Raw genomic sequence first — 21,456 nt, forward strand, 5'->3', positions numbered from 1 at the left:
TCCAGGCTTCAGCATGAAACATCAAGGTCCAGAGCACTGACTAGATGTATATTACCTTTATTTTACATGATGTATGGCTGTGCAGTTGTCTGCAGCCAGTGTGACTTAATATCTTCTTCATTGTTGTGTCTCCAGTCCCACCTTTCTATATGGTCTGAGAGACGATGGTGCACTGGTTGATTTCCATATAGCAGGTGGCAGTCGGCTGACTCTTGTACCTGCTGGTCAATGGCATCTACTACTTTCCTCCTGATGTATGGGGGTGTTATACTGGATAGTGTGGATAGGCAGGGAACAGGGGGTGGGTTTCAGGCAGCTTGTTATAATTCTGCATGCATAATTTAGGGCAGCATCAATACATTTACTGTGACTTGTGCATTCCCAGGTGGTACAGGCATGTTCAGCCACAGAGAAACAAAGTGCTAAGGCAGTAGTGCATAGGGTCGATGAATGTGCTCCCCACTTGGAATTTGCGAGCTTACACAAAATGTTGTTTCATGTGTTGCCTTTGTGTTTAATATGTACTTCTTGTAACAAAGTGTACAGTCCAGTGTTATGCCTAAGTACAGTACCATAGCTAGACTCCTGGCAGCACCAGGTGAACTTTTAGTATCAGGCCCCCTTTCACCAGAGATAATGATAATCAAATAACAGATTTGGCCAATACCATTTTTGGGCCCCCTTTCTGTCCAGGCCCCAAGTGGCTGCCCGGTTCCCATGCCTGTGTCCACCTCTGCCTAAATAGACCAGCTGTTCGAGATTCTGGTCACCCCAGGTGACATAACTTAGATATATTCAATATACACTTAGTTACATGGGGAGTAAAATGGATATAGGCCCTTGGGCTCTGGAAGCATTACTGTATTTTATTGCATACAACACCCCCGCAGAATATAATGCTCACCTTATTTTTGAAAGGCAGAATGAAGAAAAAGTAGCATTAATAAGTAACCTTTTAGTAAGTAACTGAGGGCCTTGGTACACCATACACTAAAGCTACAGAAATGTTAATTGACTTAGTGTTGTTCAGCTTAGTGGAGCAGTTGCACATTAAGGCAGAAAAGGCGCTCTGACTGACCCGTACCACACAGCTGTGACTTGCCACTAGAGACTTGGTGAGCAGGCACTGTGACCCATGTGTTTTTGCTCACTCTGACTCAAGAGGGACCACTGTCTCCTAGGATGCTGGAGGACTTCAACTTGGGCAGAAAAGCTGTGGAGAGTAGCCACAAGTTAATGGAACAGAAGCAAAATTAAGTGGATTAGAGATAATACTGCCCTGGAGTGGCATAACATTAAACCAAATAATGAGTGTTTTAAGCCACTTAAACTGTGTTAACGTGCAGACAGTCCAGGGGCTCAGAGCTCCAAAAGCCACCTAAAGTTACGGCATAACTGGGCCCTGAGTAGCAGCAGCTAGGGAGCAGAACCTGATCATTATTTTGCTCCCTATGAGTCACATGCACGTTTTACTATCACTTTTGCCAATAACATGCAGGAACTGCTCTAATTATATTTCTCACATATAATGCACACTATGATTTCCAGTAGCTGGGTTGGAAGGGGTGGGGTGGTAAACACTGTTTAATATGAGGAAATATGGTAATAGCTCTGTCTTCTCTCTCCCAGAGACCTTTTACACACCTTGTGAACAGGGACAAAAGACCCAATTTTTTGCAAGCAACCCTTTAGGTAGCTCATCAGAGTGAAGCACTGCCAACAGAAGGAAGGAGATACATATTTGCATCCTCCTGAATCTTTCTGCAGCTTTCAGTATGGTCATTCACATGTTATCCAGATGCCCAGAGAATACACTGAAATGGTGGAAGTCCTGAGACTGCAGTAACTTGTGCCATGAGCTGAACAGGCCCAGGGTCAGGCTCATAACTGAGAAAGGCAGAAAAGTAGCTTAAGGTCACCTTTACCTCTCCCTATTCCCCTGAACAGAGTATGAATTGGGCACAGCTGAGGAATAAGTCCAAAGTTTACATAGTATAATCAAGCCCAGGCTGCCTCATGACCAACTGGAAGGACTGAGGCAGTTTCTCCTTAAGGCTGAAATGTTCTTGTGCTAGCTGGATAATGCTGACTAGAGGTTCTTAGTGATTCTTTTAACCATACCAATTTGATTAGTTAATAGGATGCTAGTTTGTGTGTGTCTTATTGTCTAGTTATTTAGGAATCAGAAAAGCCCCCTGAATGATCACTGATTTTTTACTTGTATGTGGTTTATAGAACCTCAAGCACTTCCAGTGAAGGAGATTAGCCTGTAACATTTTCAAATCCTTTCCATTCATATAACCCATAGCTTTTTGCAAACAAAGCTTTTGGAATAGTACAATGATACACTGGCTGGTAGAGGTGAGCAAATAATGGACAGATCTGTCTACAAACTTTGCTTTGAATTTGAAAGTGGATTGTGACTCAGCTGTACTTTTGTGAACTTTTGCATTTACTTTCCACAAACATTTGACCTCTTAGGCTTTCAGATCTTTAGCCAGGAAAAAGTGTCATAGATGCACCGGATTCTCTGGAACAATTGACACTTGTTGGGGATCTACCCTTTGAGTTTAGCAGGACTACATGCAAAACACGACTATTTGGTTTGAAGGCTGTTGCATTTCTTGTGGTAGGGATGGGCTGTTGTTGCAGTCGTGATGATCCAGAAAATCTGCAAAAAGGAAGGGTTTTTTTGTTGATTTATTTTATTGGATGGACTCCAATAAAAGATATCACAAAAACTGTTCTATTTGTTGAAAGTCCAATCCTTGCCCACGGAAAGCAATGAAAAGGTGCCCAGTGACTTTAATGAACTAGCCCTGACAGCAAAAGCTAATTTCAAATGGTATAGTTCAGTCTACTTCCTTTTTAGTTCCACACAACATCCAGTCAGAGAACAGAAAAAACTGCATGTGACTTGCGATTAATTATCATTGTGAATTTATAAAGATATGCTATAAATTGCTTGTAGAACATAGATGTGATCCACAGCTCCCTAAACCAATGGAAGTCTTTCCTACATTCAATGAGTGCTGGAATAAGAACAAAATATGTATGTTAAAAATACACAAATATTTTCAAATGAATACATCTGAGACCTCCAGAATTCAATAAAAGAGCAATATATGTTGAATTTGTTATTCATTATCAATTCTTCACTAGGTTTTACTAGTTTATATATGTATGCATAAGGCTCTTGTAGTCATTGAGATGAATTGGCCTACCCAAGATATTTTGTTTGTAGTAAGATACAGAAAATAAAGTACAGTGGCTTTGGTGTGAACCTTGTGAGGTAAATCTGTAGAATGTCACATTTTTTCTTTCAAATTATATTTGCAACATGACTTGCATGTTCAGTTGTGCCTTCAGAAATCATTAGTCCAGTTCACAAAAATAACAAGATTGGCTTGACAAATTGCTATTTTTAAATATCACAGGTCTTTTTGTTTGCCTTCTGGATTTGAGCTTTCAAAAGACTGTGTTTTCAAGCTTCTCTCTGCATCCATGAGAGGTAAAATTCACCTTTTAAAAAACAGAAGCTGAGATCCAGGTGGAAGTGCAAAACTATAGAGACTGCGGTTTCAAGAAAAACACTGACTATTTTAAGTGTTGGCAACAATGAATTATTTCTTAAATAAACCCAGGATATGATATGATAGTGTGGCTACTAGCCTTAACCTGAAACAATAAGGTCAAATGTCTTTTTTTTCCATAGCCAGTATTTCAGTCAGTTTTGTAAATCAGAGAATCATAGAAGAAATAGGGAGTGCAGGAGGCAACTAGTCCAATTCCATAATCAAAGCAGGCTAATTTCTGCCTCAACTATCCCAGCTAAGATTTTGTCTAATTAGCACTTGATGTGGAAAAGTGAACTGAAAAAACCCTATAATTTCCCAATATCTAATTGGCTCTTTTTCAGGTCTCAAAATAAGAGGAATCAGTGTGATATAACTGAGCATCCTATATCAGGGCCCATCATCAGAACAATAAGGTTGTTTCAGTAGGCCCCATCACTTCAGCCCCCATCCAACAAAGAACTTATATATATACTTCACTTTACTAATCTGGATAAATATACACTCCCATTGACTCACTGGGCTTTACGTACACATTTAATGTTAAAAGCCAGTTTTGCTCAATTTTTTTGCTTTAAATTATGATTTAAAGGTTACACTGTCAAGTCTGGCCTGCCTGTTTAACATGGACCCAGATCAACTCCCCAACTCCTTCTTCTGTATGTCAATCTCCCTTTCCAACTAGAAAACAATTCTGATACCTCCATGGCATCGTTAATACCCTTCCCATGAGTCACACGGTCTATGGCAAGGGTGGGCAAAATCTGGCCTGCCAAGCACTTTAATCCAACCCGCAGTTCCTGCCAACAAACTGTACCCTGCTCAGTCCTTCTGCTCATGAGGGTGGGAGCAAGGCACCCACTATACAACCCACCAACATACCCTATTGCACCTGGCTCCAACCCTTGTGGGCAGAAGGGCCCAGCCCTACTGCAGCAGCAGCTGGGGACCTGCTTGGCCTCCTTGGTGTCCTGCATGCTCTGGGCAGCAGGTAGGGAAGCAGCAGGGGCAGGGCCAGGGCTGGTGGGGGAGCTGCAGCTGAGCGGGAGCACAGAGCCTGAACCCAGGGGGCAGCAACAGCACAGAGCTCAGGTGTGTGTGAATGTGTGTGGGGGGGGGGAATGAGCATGCCCCCATACCCTTCCCATGGTGTGGAGCCCCCACTGGCAGCAGCTGGAGCAACAGCAGACTGGGGTGCTCAGGGTGCTCATGCCCAGCATAGGCACTGCTGGCCAGCGGTGCGCAGCTTTGGCCAGCACTGCACATCACAGCGAGGAGCGCAGCCTGGATGAGCACCTCCCTCCAGAAGTGGTGCAGGCACATACTCTGGACTCTTTCAAGAAAGGTTTGGATGCTTATCTCGCTGGGATCCTTTGACCCTAGCTGACTTCCTGCCCCTGGGCCAGGGGGCCGGCCGGACTTGGTGATCTTCGAGCCTAACATCTATGAATGTATTAATATTGCACAGTGTTCCCCATGCACATGTGCAGGTTCCACACTAGTGTACCACCAGAGGGAAGCTCCACACGCTAGAGCTGGCTGCCTTCACCACTAACTGCTGTGCTAGTCCCATGACTCTTGAGGGAAGCAGGGTCTGGGGCTGCTTTCCATTTCTGGTGGAGTCCTGGGACCTGTGCAGCAGGGGGCAAGGAAGGCAGCCTGCTCCAACACGTGGAGCTTCCCTCCAGTGGTGCACGAGTGCAGAACCTGTGCATGCTGGGAGCTACACATGCATGCAGGGAGACCTGTACAATAGAGGTGGCCCAGCTGGGCTACGCTCCTTGCTACAATGTGCAGCACTAGCTGGAGCCGCATGCTACTGGACACCAGCACCTGCACCTGGCACATGTGCCCTGAACACCCCTACCTGCTGCTGTTGCTGCTGCCGCTGCTGCCAGCAGGGCTGCATGCCACAGGGAACTGTGTATGTGGTGGGGTCCTCCCCCCCCAGCCCACAAACACCACACACCCACATTCTTCCCCCACAACCCCCCACACATATACACCCCCCAACATACCGTATGCCCCCTCACACATAGCCACACCCTCTCATAAACCCCCTCATACGCCCCCCCACAATATACAAGACAAAGACTTTATTTATGAGTTATTGTATGCAAACACAAATCATGATAAAATATTTATTGCAATACAATTGAAGTATGTTATAGTAGGTGTTTGACTTTTAGTGTATGATTTGGTTTCTTTATGGTTCTAAAATGACAACCCCTGCCTCCCAAAAGGAATATTTCCAGTGGGCAAGGGGAAATACTTCTGGTGGCAAGGTCAGGGGTTAGAGGGCAGGACTTCTGGTCCCAAGATGGCACCCAGGGGGTGGAGCAATTTTCAAGGGGCGGAGCTACCCACTCAACCCTCAGAAGCTCACCAAACCTCATTAAGCAGCCCTCCAGCCAAAATAATTGCCCGCCCCTGGTGTATGGGAAGAAATAGAGACTGAAAGGTGGTCTGAGTCAGTTTAAGACTGAGCTGGGGAGATGCACATAGTTCCTCTCTGCTCCTGCAGACTCCAGGCAAAAAAGATAAATTCAGTCTCTAACTATTATTTCACCAGAGACAAAAGCAGCCTGGAGAAGTCCTGGCTGCACAGCTAAAATGGCATTGGCTTGCTGGAAACCTGGAGCTGAGAGACTATGGCCAAAGGCTATGGCCTTGGCATCCTCTCAAAGCCTTTGCTGGGCGGAGGGGGAGGGGGGAAAACCCTGCCTCCATGTAATCAGATGATATCAAGGGCTTCACCAGCCCAATCTTGTTCACAGCTTCTGTGGCCACATTCTAGATGTAGTTGGCTGCAATAACTCCATTGTCATCTCACTCCTGGCAAGCTGCCAATAAAAGTATAGCCTGGCACAGCCTGAACCCTCTGAACTGAGCGTTAGCAGCATAATTTGAGCGCACATGAGAGAATCCATTTTGTGAATGCACTGTGATTAACTTATTCTCTGTTTGGTCCAAGAACTAGGCAATAGCCCCAATTATAAACAGAGGCATTTCCCTCCATAGAGGTGTCTTTTGGGAAAGGAGCCCAAAACAGGGTTGGAAGCTTAACTTGCAAACCCTGCACTGACTCATGAGGAAATGAATGAGAGGAAATGAGCTCTCACCCATCCCCTGTTAACAGCCTACCCTTTAACTGAAATCACCCCCTCCACTATCCCAGCAGTACTCTGGCAGTTGTGGGGGCACAGTACCTTGCCTTCCTCACACACTGTGGACACGTTTACACATTCATTAATGCACTATAGCTACTGCACATTAAGTTTAGTACTTGGATAACCAAGTACTAAATCAATGCACAGTAACTTGCGCTACTGCACAGGAGTGCTGGTACATGGGTTCTTAGCGACACTTACTGCACAGTAGTGTGACGGGCTGGCTGGCAGTGACCTGGCCCAGGGGTTTTGAAAGGGCAAAAGATGATTGGAGGACTTGGGATTCCCTTTCCTCACCAATCTGGTAATGATTTGGCCCAACGGTTTTGAAGGGGTAAAAGATGATTGGAGGACTTGGGATTCCTTTTCCGCACCAATCAGGCCCCACAGACTCACCCCCCCCATGTCCCGATTGGCCCCTTGGGTCACCTGGAGGGGGATAAAAGGGGCAGCATGGGCTGACTCAGGGGAGAGATCAGCGAGGGGCAACAAGGAAGGGGTTTCACAGAGCTGAGCCAGAGGGGCAGGAGCAGTGCTCTGAAAGAGCAGGACCTGCAGGCAACAGTGGGACCCTCAGCAGCATGGCATGTGGCTGGCAGGAGAGGCCCCCACTGGGCTCCAGGATCCCCAAGGAGAGGCTGCAGCCAGCAGAAGAGGCTCCCCAGCTCCAGGAAGGAGCTGCAACCTGAGAGGTTTCCAGCTCTGCTTCAGGCTCCTCCAATCAGAGGCCAAGCAGCTCTAGATGAGGCTGGGGCTCTGGGAAAGTCAAGACCCCTGGCAGGCTAGAGCTGTGCTACCCATAGTGGCTATATGGCAGCATTCCTGCCTACCATGTGGGAGATATGGGTTCAAGTCCCAGCTAAGGTGATTTGGGGTGAGTGAGATAACAAAAAGCAAATCTTCTTGCAGTGGAAAGGGGCTATTGTGTTTTCTCCCCCTCCAGGTACCAAGGCCTTATGTTTCCTTGGTATTTGACATCTTGCATTTTGTGCCCTTTGTATATTTCACCAACCCATATTGTTTGTTCTGCTGTCTGTGTTTTATATTTTGTTAACTCTGTTTTTTGTCAGTGATTGTAAGCGTCTAACCTTTGTTGAATCCTGCCCCCTTGGGGCATTGTAGTGTCCACTATACGCTCTGATTTATGCCTGTTATGTTCCCAGTATTAAAAGGTATATGGTTAAGTCCCCATTGGTGGTCTGGCTCTGCTCTAGAGGGGAGGAGAGTCCCTACACCTCCCACAGCACTTGTGCACCTGCTTTGATCCCTTCAATTGGAGAGGGGGTACCTCTTGGAGTACTGCTCGGGTTACAGTAGCATATTAGCATGGGTTTTGCCTGGCATGCTTCTGTGCAGTATTATTAAGCTACTACACAGTTAATGTCTCATGTAGACTCACCCTGTATGTATTTGTGGCTGCCCCATATAAGTCCTAGACCTCTGGTGCCATGCTAGTGCTAAGAAAATGAGGCCCTTGGGTGTGTGAATTTGCTTAGTTGTCCCTCTTAAGTTAGGAAACCACTTTTTTAGCCCAGGGTGTCAAAGATAAGGTCCATGGGCCAAATCAGGCCCACAAAGCTGTTACAACTGGCTTGGAAGAATCCTAGAGGGGTCAGAAATGTTGGAGGCAAGCCAAGGCTGGGGCTGGGGCAGGGCTTGCCATGGAACCCTTAGGTATTGAGCCCAGTTAGTGATGCATATTGGCAGTGGCAGGAAGGGGGTAGAAGGGAGGGCATGAGAAATGGCTGCATTAGCCCCTGAACCACTGTTCACCCCATCAGTGTCAGTGATCATCCTGCTGCTGATGCTGGCTAGCAAGGACCTCATGATTTGGATCCAGCCTGCGGGCAGGGTCAGTTAAGTTTGACACCCCTGTTTCAAACTAAACAATTACTTTACCAGAGAGGTTAGTACCACTGTGTTTTGAAATACAGCCTATTTAAAAAAAAAATCACAAATGTCCCTCACAAATAAAGTCACAGACCAGCAATACCATGAAAGGCTCTTCCTTGGAAAACAGACTTGCTCATTGCAAAATAATTTCATGATGGCTGGACAGTCTCAGCATATGGCTGAGCCCATCATTATTAGCCCAATTAAAACTCCTTTTTTTTACATCAGGAGAGCAACTGATGTGCTAATAATATACTGCCTCTTGTTCAGTGCTACTGCAACATCTGAAGCTGGTGTATGCATGGTCATATAATCAATATGGCTCACTAAAAGGTTTCTAAGTGAGTTAACACTTCCAGGAATAGGTTGGATTTCAGAGCTACTTTATTTATTTACAAAATGCCAGCATTTGTGCTTTTGTTTCTTTTCTTTGTGGAGGTATTCAGTAGGGCTGTGCAAAGCTTCAGCCCCAATTTGATTCGGCCCAATTCGGTGGCCAAGTCTCCGAATCCAAATTGAATCAGAAGACCCTTTAAACTCCCCGAATCAAATCAGAACCCTCTGAATTGATTCAGAAAGATTAGAAGATTCGGACATAGACACAGCTTTAAATGTCTCTTCTACATACCTCTAGGTAGCAGGTGGCTCATGAATGCTGCAATGCTGGAGCACCTGGAATGTCCCACAGGAGCACGGGGGGGCTCCCTAGCACGCTCAGCAGCAGACCTGGAAGTGGACCAGAAGCAGTTCTGGTCCACTTTTGGGTCTGCCGGGGAGCACGTGGAGGGCCGCAGTCCCATGGGATGCTCCATCCCCCCCAGCATTGCAGCGTTCATTAGCCACACCTGGTACCTTGAGGTATGGAGAAAAAAAATATTTAAAGCTGTGTCTATAGCCGAATCGCTGATTCTCTGAATCAGCATCACATCTTCAGATCTGGATTTGGCCAAATCAAATCGGGGACAGTGATCAAAATCAACTAATCGAATATGGTCCGCCTCACATGCCCCTAGTATTCAGTACAACTGAAGCTGGTAGCACACACTTCAGCTGAGAATTACGTGAATGATACGCTATTATTTCAGTGCAATTTCAGAGACAGAAGATGACCTTGATTTTAATACATTTGTCTCTGGGCTCAAAAGACCCAGACTGAAGTCCTGGCTCTACCACAGACTTCCTTTGTAATCTTGGGAAAGTCACTTAATTTCTGTATCTCAACCCCGCTTCTATAAGATGGGGATAAGAAGACTTCCTTTCTTCCAGTTTTCTTCTATCTGGTTAACTAGAATGTATGCTTTTTGGAGCAATGCCTATCTCTCTGTGTCTGTACAGTGTCTATCACAGCAGAAACCCAGTTTTGATTAGCACTTTCAATACTACTGTAACCCTGCTACTAAACTTTCCCTTATCTCTGTGGCTCTGAACATACCCTTTTGCCCTTACTCCCTTTCATCCCTGCAGTACCACTCCTATTGCAGAGAAAGGTCTGTGAACACAGACATGGCCCATTGTCTCAAGCCACCATATGCATAATGGTGCTGTTACACAGATTAATGTCACCAAGGTCTGGATTAGGTGATCAAACTCATTTTATATTTTTATAATTATTTGCATCTATGGTGCATCTTGCTTTTGCCATTTCAGCCCATATACGTCCCTAAGGTAGCGATTCTCAGCCAGGGTGCCACAGGATCCTTTAAAGGTACCTTGCAATATTAGCACTATTATATGCATAGGCAGACAGAGAAAAAAATATTTAGGGGGGATGAGCGTGTGTGTGCATACATGCGCTCCATGGTGTGCAGGGAAGTCTGGGAAAAAGGGCAGGGGGAGGGGGAAGGGCCATAGGGGGAGGCAGATTGAAGCCCCAATGGGGAGGGAGAAAGTGGGACACAGGCAGGAGCCACTTGCCCCAGCACCCTGCTTCTGCCTGTGTCCTGCTCCCTCCCTCTGCTGGGGCTTCAATCTGCCCCCTCTTCCCCATTCCCAGTCATGAGGGAGGGAGTGGAGCTAGGGAAAAGGCAGGCCCTGCACAGCTGGGGCGAGGCATGGGACAGAGCCTCAAGTGGCTTGTCTGGGGGCACCTGGCACGGGGAGGGAGTGGGGGCTCCTGCCACTGCACACACCCCAGGAGGCCATGGAGGCCATGTACCTAGGATGTGTGTGTGGGGTGAGGGCGGGCTGTGGACTGGGGCTGGGCTCTTCCTGGCAGGGGGGTTGGGCCATGCTGCGCTCAGGGCTGGCGGCAGCAGTGCTGGGAGGAGAGGTTGCAGGGGCTATGGCGAATTTTGTGGTGGCTGCAGACCCTCTGTAACCCCCATTCCAGTGCTGCCACTGACTGCCCAGCCCAGCCCCCCACCCCACTGAGAAGAGCCCAGTATAGCCCCGGCCCGGGCCTGCAGCAGCAGCTTGCTCTGCCCTGCACAGATCTGGTGCACGCTCCCCCCATGCCTCCTGAAGTACGTATAGCAGCAAGAGCAATGGCCCCCAGATGAGCCACTCGCGACTCAGTCCTGCACCCCTTGCCCTGCCCTGCCCCGGCTGTACAGCGCCTGCCCCATCCCCAGCCCCAGCCCCACTCCCTCCCTCACAGCTGCATGTTCACCCCTCCCCTGCACCCACCAGAAGCCCATGCCCAGGCGGCCTTGTGGCCCTACCATTGCCCCACGTTTGAGGGGAGGGCTAAGCACGATTAGCCGCCCCTTCTGCCATCTATGATTATGTGTGCAAACACTTAAATGTGATATACAGGATGAACCCAGAGATTCCAAATAAGAATCCACAGTGTCAAAAACATTCTGACTTGTCACTTTGAGATTTTTGCAACTATTGCTCTATTCTTTGCAACAGCTGTTCTCTTATTTTTCCATAGTCAAAAAGCAAGCGAAAAACCAAGATCTGGCATTTTCCAAAGGGTGCCTAGATTCTAACAAGGAGGTGTGTCCCTAGTCTAAAAAGGTTGAAAATCACTTATCTAAGGGCACGCTGACTTTACAGGGCATCTTACATTACAAATGTGCTACCTGCCTGTACTCGATAAACTCATACTGTACATCTCTGATTAGTTAATTTATAAGGTGCAAAACTACCTTGCATTCTCCCTAACTACAGACAAAATAGCTAACTACTTCTCACCTCTTTTTGATGTAAATTAAGCCAACAGAAGCACTCTTCTGTAAGCAAATTTGTCTCCACCATGCTGGTGCAGCTACACTGGGCATGAATGTCTGATTATCTCGCATCCCTAGCTGACAAAGCAGTTCTGATGCTCTGTGGTCCTGCACAGCATGCAATCATTTAGTGCAGACTGGGTGTGAAATGACACCATCTTGGTTTGGTAACACTGCAAACTCATTTTGCTCAGGTATAAATGACTGTGCAATTCATGGGGCAATGCTGAGTCCTCTCCTTTGCTTTCTTGCTTACAGTGATGGTTCTAGCTGTACTAAGAGTGCTTCTGTCCTTGAAAACAAAAGGTAGATTACAGAAGCCTAAAAATGATGCTCTTATTTTGAGAACAAGCCCACAAAACAATGGCCTGTTTTGCTAACCACCCTAAACCCAGCCTAGGTGCAATGAGGTTCATGAAATTTTGGGTAAACCCTTCCGTCTTCAATACACAGATAAGGATTTACAGTCTCAGGGTTATCAGCAAAACACAGCCAAATCCACTAACACAGGGCAGCCCTCATTAGACTCATGGCCATCCTCAGAGGAGGCCAGCTCTTAGTTTCCCCTTGTTTTTTGACTACAGAAAAATAGTAGAACAATTCTGTTGCAAAGAACTCAAGCAGACCACAACAGGTCAGAATGTTTTTAACCCTATACGTTCCTATTTTACATTTCTGTTTCTCCATGAATCATGTTTGCACACGTCACCGTGCTATTGCATGGCATTCCATGGCATCCTTGAAGGGATCACAAAGCATCCCACAGTGCCATGGTTGAGCATCACTGCACTAAGCATGGTTTTCTATATATTTACTATAGTCTGAAAAGGCCTCCTTGTAACTGGATACACCCTGGGGTTGCTGTAGCACCCCTTGATGGTTGCCTTAGTCCTATCCAGCCTTCATTCCTGCCTCTCAGGGTCTTTCTCTGGTGTCTCATCTGCCACGTCTTGTTGTCGTTAATGAAGAATGGAAGAAGGGAGACTTCCCTTTGGAGGCTATTGAGCCTTAGGTGTATATCCTAGTTCTTTCTTTGCTACTTCATGGGCTCAACTTGACCCACTTGACTTGGGACTCAGACCCTGACACCCAAAGTCTCTCTCTTTCTGCACCAGACTAATATTGGGCCCCTTCAAAGCCACCTGTTGTCCAAGCTTCAACCCGTTTAGCCTCAGTCCCTTTTTCTTCCACCCAAGTTCCCTCAGTCCAAGTCTGCTGACTGGGCCCTGGCTCTTTGGGCCTCAGCCTCACAGCAGAGTGCCTGCCACATACCCTGCTGATGGCCTTCCCTGCCCCTTTAGTCACTCTCTGTCCTACAGTTCTCAACAAACATAAACACCTGCACAACAGAAATATAAGCAAACTGGTTTCATAAAGTTCTTCCCTTGTCAAAATCCTTCAGAGGAGATAACTGAAGCTTCAGATCACTTTTTTTCATTTTATTTTAAGGACTTTTGTGTGGGGGGTTTAACAATTAGATAAGAGAATCAAAATTAATCTTATTAATAAACGAAAGCTTCAGCTAAAAGGGATATAAAGCCATTTAAAAATCACTCCCTTTTGGAATGTTTTCCATCTACTATTGTTTCTGAGGTTATTCTAACTGAGAGAGTTTAGAGGAAACAGTGGCAGCACTCTGCAGATTTTCAGTTTCCCTAAAACTGTTAATCTCTTTCCCTTGTCGGTTGTGGGTTTGATTTTTACACAGGAGCAGGAAGGAGCAAAACATTTTTTAAAAATAGGACAACGTAATTGTAAAACCACCCGAAGTGGCAGAGGGAAACCAGGACATCTGTAGGATCTGAAACTACTTTAATTTTGTGAAGCTGATGGGACACAGGCCACTTGAAATCCATTTAACCTTGGAGCACTATAATCTTTCTATAATGAAAAGTAGGAGTCTGGGTCACCAAGCTCTGCAAGTGAGGCAAGGAAACAATTTCATCTCTAATGGTTAGATGAGGGCTGGACTTTCTGACAAGGAAACACTCTCGTTTCTTTTGAGCTCAGTAATCATGTTCATTTCTGCTTACCATTCCTTAAAAACCTTTAAAAGAGCATAAGCTGCTGAGTTGAATAATAATGCATGCAGGAGTCTCTTAATATAAGGAGCTAGTTTATGTTTTTCTGGTGAAAAATAAAATAAAAATATTTGTGTGTATTTTAAAGATGGGAAATACAGCACTGTTTTGTCTTTTGCTTTTTTCCAGACAGGCTCTGGAGAGCTGAGAGTCTTCACTAGTTGCGAATCACTACTATTAATTTTCACCAAACTGGGTTGACTGTTTTCCCATGATAGAGAGGCAAAATATGACCCCTCTGGAGATGTGGTTTTTATAGTCAACTGGACTCTCTGCTTAAAGCATCCTGAGTGAATCTGAGGAAGAAAATGCCGCACAGGATTGCTCTTTCCCCTCCTCCCCTCACCCCTCCCTCAGTCTATGGAGAAATACCCCTGAATAGTGAAGAGTGGCTGGGAGGTGGAATGAAGGCACATATTGTGTTATTGCCTTTCTCTCCCAAGCAAGGCCCTCCCATCCCTTTCCCACATGATTTGAGGTTGTCCAGCTCTCCTCTGGACAGTTTCTGTGGCTTCCAGAAACTCCCACTGTGGAACTTAGGAACTGACATGCTAGTTCAGACCAATGCTCCATCTAGTTCAATATCCTGTGTTCAACAGTTGCCAGTAACAGCTGACTCAATGGAAACAGCAAGAAATCTCAAAGTGGGCAATTATGGAATGACTATGTCATAAAGCCTTTCAGTGCTAACTTACTACTCCTTATAGTTTTGTCAGAAAAACAAGAATCAGAGACTTTTCCTCTGGGTTCTCCAGGGTGTTTAGTGCTCTCTAGACTGTATAGTCCTTGGGGCTGTAATCTGCATGCACACAAGCACTCCTGGTGTTTATTATTAAATAATACCTTCTTCAAAGCAATCACAGTGTCTCAGCTCCTGGTTGCGTAGTATGGGCACTTGTACACAAGACACGGAGATGATGTGCAAGTGATGAAAATTTTCCTTTGTGTAGCTTAGTGGCATCACACTTTACAGGCCCCCGCTTAACACTCTTGATTGGTGATGGAAAAACCGAGCGTTAAGCAGAACCACGCTAAGCAAAATCCATTTCCCCATCGGGTTTAATGTAAATAGAAATAATTGGTTACTGCTGCTTCTTGCTGTAGCTCCTCACCATCACCACTGACTCTTCCCACCCCTCTACCTGCCTGCTGGCCACTCTGCCCCACAGTCCATGCCCCGCACTCCTACCAGATCCTGCACCATGGGGCCCCACACTCACTGCTTCTTGCCGCCACTGCTTCTCCCCACCCCCCTGCTCACCAGCTGCTCCAGCACCATGTGCCAGCTCAGGCCCCGTGCTCTTGCTGCCCTGCTCTGGGCCCTTGCCGCCACTGGCAGGAGCCCCGCACTCATGCCTGCCCCCTACTCGCTGCTTCTTGTCACTGCTGCTTCTCCTCCACACCCCCCCTCCCTCCAGCCGCTCTGGAACCACGTGCTGGCCCAGGCCCCCTGCTCCTGCTGCCCATGGGCTCAGGGGAAGTGCTCCACTCCTCAGCCCTGATGCCGCGAGCAGTTCCCTGGAGCCGGCAGAGCCTCACTCGGGGCAGGCAGCAGCTCCTCCCTGAGGTGAGGCAAGGCAGGGATGGAGGCTGGGGTTGGCGCATGCTCTGCTGGCTCCGGGGAACTGCTCCACTCCCCAGCCCTGATGCCACGTGCCTCCTCGTTCCCTGAGGTGAAGCGGGGGAGCAGAGAAGTGTCCTACAGCTGGTAGAGCTTGCACCAGGCTCCAGCCCCAAAGCCCCCTAGCCCACAGGTCTCCAGGCCCCAGCCCCTCCTGCTTGCCCCAGGTGAGGAGTGAGGAGTTTACCTTCAGTAAGCGTCCCACACTGCACCAAAGCAGTGTGCTCACAGCCCGAAGCGGCACGCTTGCAGACTGAAGCAGTGTGCTCATGGACCCCTGCTGGCCCTGGTTCTGCAGCACCAGTGCAGGCCCCAAGCTCATGCCCACCTGCCCGCCCAATCGCTACCACTCACCACTTCCTGCTGCTGCTGCTTTGCTGAGTGCTATAACAAAACTGGCTCAGCACTAAGTAAAATGAGGCATGAATTTTAAATGAGCGCTATAGCGAAATAGCGCTAAGTGAAACCGTGTTAAGCGGGGGCTGCCTGTACACATATGCAAGCTTTAGGGGTTTTAAATTCTCACAGTTACAAACTGAACCGCATTCTGATGTAGTTTAGTATGTAAGTGCCAACTTGCAACTATGCAGCCATTAATTTGTTACATGTATATGGTAATTCATTAATTACATGTACTGAGCTGCTTTGTCCACCAGGTGTCACTAAAATTTGCAGATATTTGTGTGTAATGAATGTGCTAGGATACCAGGTGTAACTGGAGAACCTGACATGAATCAATCTTCTGCTGATCTCTTTTTATTACTTTATTAAACAAATAATTCAAAGAAACTAATCAGTCCTTGTCATCTCTTATTTTACTTGGTGGGATGGGTGTCTAAAAGGCCCTACGGTATGTTGAGGGGTTTAAGATCAAGGTAATCCTGGGCTCTTTTGGAGATTGATCAATGATGTCTGCTATGTATGTGCTCCCTTCTCCATTACCAGGGATAATGTGGTGCGTAGTATACCCTGACTCCCTTAGCACTATTATACAAATACTACACAGTGAAGCATGCTATTGTCAGTGAAGCATACTAGTCTTCTGCTCTAAGCATTTAACACCTAATAGGAGGTTAATGGGGCCGCAAAGTTCCCTTGCTGTTCAGACAGCTGACAGTCCTTGCAACAACAGAGGAGGTGAGCTCTGGCCCTGCAGGTGTCTGCTCAGAGCACTTAACACCTGATTGTGAGTATAATTGCACAGCTTAGCAGCAGCTATTTTTTTCCATCCCCCTGCTCCCCACAAGTCAGTAATCAGGACCTTAACTGGACAAGCAGGTTGCTGGCTTGTAGTGACAATTAGCATGGACTAAACCCTGCCTGACTGGTTTTGCCGACTGCCAATCATCCGGTTGAACTCCTGACCCGTTTCCCCCCACCATCCTCTCCCCCTCAGGCTTCTGCTACAACAAGAAGAGGGGTCTGATCCCTTCCCACAGCCTGCCTGGTGAGCTGGGCCATGGGGCTAGCGGCACTAGCCTCCCCCCACCTCGGCCTTGCTCCTTGGAGGCAAAGGGGGATGGCGGGGACCAGGGCACTGCCATGATGGAGGGGATGGAGCAGGGGGGCAAGGCCAGTGGCGCTGGCATCGCCCCCCACCAGCCCTGCTCCTTGGAGGCAGCAGCAGTACGGGGTGCCAGCAGTGCAGCATTGGCCTCACCCCCCTCTCCCCCCTGCACAGTGGAGCGCCGCCATGGCAGTAGGGACTGATGGGCTGGAGGGTGCAAAGTGGGCCCTGCTCCTTGGAGTCTGGGGCTGGAGTGGGGGTCTGCCCACCCAACAACAGCCGGAGGGGAGGGGGAGGCAGCAGGGAAAAGAGCAGGAAGGGAGGGGGAAAGGGGGGGGGGGGGGTTACTGGTAGCAGAGCATGGACACTGCCACACCACTCACCACTACTGCATGCAAGCTCCCCCCCCTCTTCCTGAGAGGTGGTGGTGAGGGGTTGAATGGCAGGGGGTGGGAGGGTACAGGCCTGCACCCAAGCATCAGGGGGGAACCAGACCCAAAACAATGTGGGGGAAGAGGGGAGCGGGCTCATACCCGAAGTGGCGGGGGGATTGGGAGCCGGGGGAATGAGCCTGGGCCTGAAGCATCAGGCAGGGAAGGGAGGAAGTAGGCCTAGACCCAAGGCAGCGGAGGAGGGGGGGAAGGGGGGGAAGCCAGACCCCAACCCAATGTGGCGTGGGGGGCAATGCAGGCCTTTGTCCCTACCATATCATTTTTGATGGGCAATTTGCTAGTTATCTTATTTGGGGTCAAGAACTGCAGAAAATCCCAGGGGCAGCAGGTTCCCCTTCTCTGTGCCCCGAAGCAGCCCTTGGCAGCAGGACTAAAGCACTGCATGCTGTGTGGTTTGTGGGTCAGTTTGGGGTTTTACACACACACACACACACACACACACACACACACACACACACACACACACACACACACACACACACACACACTCTTTGCATTTGCTATAAGTGGCACGACAGCCTGTCCTGAGCTGCCTGCCTGCCCTGCAACCTGACACTTGAGAGGGAGGGCAGGATGAGGTTCCTTCTAGGCACAGGAGAGAGAAAGAGCAGCTAGGGGTAGCAGGGATCCTTGCTGCCACCTCACCCTGGCTGTTCCCATGGAGCGGTCAGACAAGTTTCCAGCCACCACCTTCCTCTAGGTCTCATGCATTTGACTTTCCCCTGCAGGCTAGGGAGTGTGGTGGGTCCCTGCCCTGTCCCCTACCCCAGGGGGCCCCTGATTGTCAGGGGACCCTGGGCCCAGGCCCTGTGGGCCCATGTGTTAATCCACCCCTGACGAACAATGCAGTCTCTTGCTCTGCCAGCTCTGAGGGGCTGGTGACTGGGAGGCCTGAGCTGTGCTGACTGGCACTGCTGGGCTGATGGAGACGGGACCCACCCCAGCTTGCTGACCCTCCAGCGCAGACTCCCACATCCACGCTGCAGAGAGTGGCTGGGGGGATGCCTTCCCTGGGGGGAAGTGCAGCGGTAGTTTTTCATCCACCGCTGTGCCAGCCCGTAAAGAGCATAGCCTAGCAGCTTGCATGCCCACATGCAGCTGACACATGGCTGGGACCAGCACTTTCTCCAGCTGCTAATGAAGTCCCCAAGCTGCCAGACACTCCCAGTGGGGGAGCGGGGTGGGGAACCAACAGAGCAGCTCTGCTGGGCCCCTGTTCATAGGGGTGGTTGTAAGATACATGTTAAAATGAGTTAAAATTTAATTAAACTAATGAAATTAATGAATTATTAATAGGTGTGAGCTATAGAGATGACCGCTCTGTAGTGGGATTAGTGGTATGTGGGCACCCCCCGCTGCAATTTAGTATGAAGAGATCAGGAGGGTGGATTGCTACATGGCACCACCTGCAGTAATTTACTGTGAATAGTGTGCTGCTAAAACCCAACGTTTCAGTGATGGAAAAATAAAACCCACCTTTTCAATGACCAAAAAAATAAAACCCAAAGTTGCAATTTAGAGGGCATAAACCCTTGTCACATGTACAAGAGCCCTATGTTTCACATTAGCCCTAGATAGCTTTCAGGAAAACAAAAGAAAGGAAAGGAAATAGTAAATCTCACATCAAATAGGGACACTTTATTCCTGATTCATCTCTGCGGGCACAAGAGTAAAGATGGAGAAGAGAGTTTCTTGATTCAGAACCAATTAATATGGAACAGACAACCAGAAGATGGCATCAGAGTAATAGTTTTCAGAGGAAGTCTGCGCTGTGGCCTTCAGATAGGAAGTACTACTTTCTATTTCTGAGCTCAGTTACACTGTTTTCCTTATCCCCTGGCCTAGTCTCTCTCAGCCACAGCAAGGAATGGCCAATGGCTGTGCTGTGATATGGAGGTGATACACCGTGAGAGCTAAGCTGTTGGAAAATACGGCTTCTGAGTGAAATGGAAATGGCCACCAAAAATATCCCCTTAGGTTAGGAAATTTCAGATCAAGAAAAAAGTGTTTTTTAATAAAAATCTGGAATATAGGTAAAAAGTTAAATGCTGCTGAATTTTTGATTGCACAGAAAGATAATCCCAACTAGCTGCATTTTGGACACCTTGGGGCTGATTTTTAGAAGAGTGATGCATCCACAAGTACAACTGAACTCCCTGGGGGTCATGGGTAGCTTAGCAACCAAGTCAATCACAGTGAGGTAAACCTGGAGTAATGCCAGTGAAATTATGCTAAATTTATATTTATTTAATAGAGAGCAGGTTCTGGCTTTTCAAATACAAATCCCACCGAGTTGCCAAGGAGGGGACTTCTCCTCTTACTAAGCTGATACCTAGTTAAACTGAACTAAACTGGAATGATCTAGTTGGGGCTGGTCCTGCTTTGAGCAAGGGTGACCGCCCAAGGTCCTTTCCAGCCCTAATTTTTCTATGATTTCATGAACTACAATGCACTCAAGGCTAAACTGAACTATAACATTCACATGACAAGAATTATTTCTGGATCACTCAATATACTGGACAAAGTCAATTTAATTTTTCTAGTGATTTCCTAGAATATTTGCTCACAGTATTTTTTTTCCTACTTGATGTATCTCTGCCCAATTAACACCACTTTAAATCTATTATATCATCTTTCTATTCTGAAATAGTTTCTGTAAAAACATTTACTTTGGGGCTACAAAAAATATCCTTTTACCTATGGCCCAGTGTTTGCTTTGTTTTCTTTCAAGCTACATATTTGTAAACAAATGGATCCCCTGCTTGGACCAGGGGATCTATTTTGTATGATGACAATGCAAAACATCACTGACTTCTTTTGTCATTGAAAGGCACCATGGAAAATGGTTTTGTGCATGATTTTCAAATAAAAGCAATTGGCAATGCTTATAATTTGATATTTTAAAGGGGAAATGTGTTCATGTAAATGTTTTCCAGAGCTAATACATTTTGTTTGATTAAACTGTCATGTTTATTACAGCGGAACAGAAAAAAAAAAAAGCGCTGTTGGGAGAAGCAGCGACACTCATTAATTCTTGTTGGCTTGTACCCTTCTGAATGCTGGTTACTTCCCTCCCCCACCATTGCAGTCACAGGCTGGGATGGGAATAATCCAGTTGTTTTCCAGAGGTGGATGCTTCGTATTTTCTGCTAAAATGGACTTTTCAAGCTTGCCTTATTCACCTACACTCCCCTTGAATTTGTACTAATTAACTAGAAACAGATGTCACACTTGTTCCAGGATAAACCATTTTTCCCAGAACAAAATGAAATCATTCAGACATTCATGTTCAATGCCTTGGAAAAAATCTTTAAAAAAAAAAAAAAGTGTCACAGGAGAAAAACTACTAACAGTTTATCCCAGGGCATTGCCAAGTGCATCTGAACCGTTATACCAGGATTGTATCATTGAATCAATGGCAGAAAAGTGGCAGTGCATTCAGCCACTCACTAAACCCCAAAAGAAAAGGTGATGTGTACATGCCAATCCCATGATATTTCTGTTCTTGGACAAACACAGAAAAAATGTGTCCAGGGACAAATACAACATTTGTTCCTAGCCATTTTAAGGCTCCTTTTTACAGCCAGAGCAGTCCAAAATAGCTTCAGTGGGCGCATCCACACATGCGCTTGCAGCTGCTCAAATAGAAGCAGTGCAAATTTGAGCCAGGGCTTTTTGCCTTAGTGCATGTGCTTGGACATGCACTTTGTTGTGGAGCAAATTGTGCCACTCGGGGCAAAATAACCCACCCTGGCTCCTCCTGGATCTGCATCCAGGGGGAACTAGAGCCCAGGGCCAGTACCCGTGCTGTCCCCAGCAATATAAAAAGCTGCCCTGTCCTGGCCCCATTAGTACAAAAAGCTGCCTTGCAAGTAGCTCAGGGCTACTTGCTCCCAGGAGCTTCTGGGGCCCAGTCAATTGGTACCTGGGGACACTACCCCTTGTGCCAGCTGGACTGCTGAAGCAGCCCTGAGAGTTCCCTGC

At 47.3% G+C, this 21,456-nt stretch overlaps 1 long non-coding RNA gene across 1 annotated transcript; it reads right to left on the bottom strand.

Moving 5' to 3' along the window:
- Window positions 1–750: 750 nt before the first annotated feature.
- Window positions 751–18,308, bottom strand: LOC109309255. The gene is made up of 3 exons (XR_002100857.1): window positions 18,238–18,308; window positions 13,783–13,785; window positions 751–762 (listed from the first exon to the last, which is right to left on the bottom strand). It is a non-coding gene; the product is annotated as an uncharacterized LOC109309255 (long non-coding RNA).
- Window positions 18,309–21,456: the final 3,148 nt, after the last annotated feature.

The sequence above is a fragment of the Crocodylus porosus genome, unplaced genomic scaffold (assembly GCF_001723895.1).
Source record: "Crocodylus porosus isolate Cpor-Errol unplaced genomic scaffold, CroPor_comp1, whole genome shotgun sequence".
Taxonomy (NCBI): Eukaryota; Metazoa; Chordata; order Crocodylia; family Crocodylidae; genus Crocodylus; species Crocodylus porosus.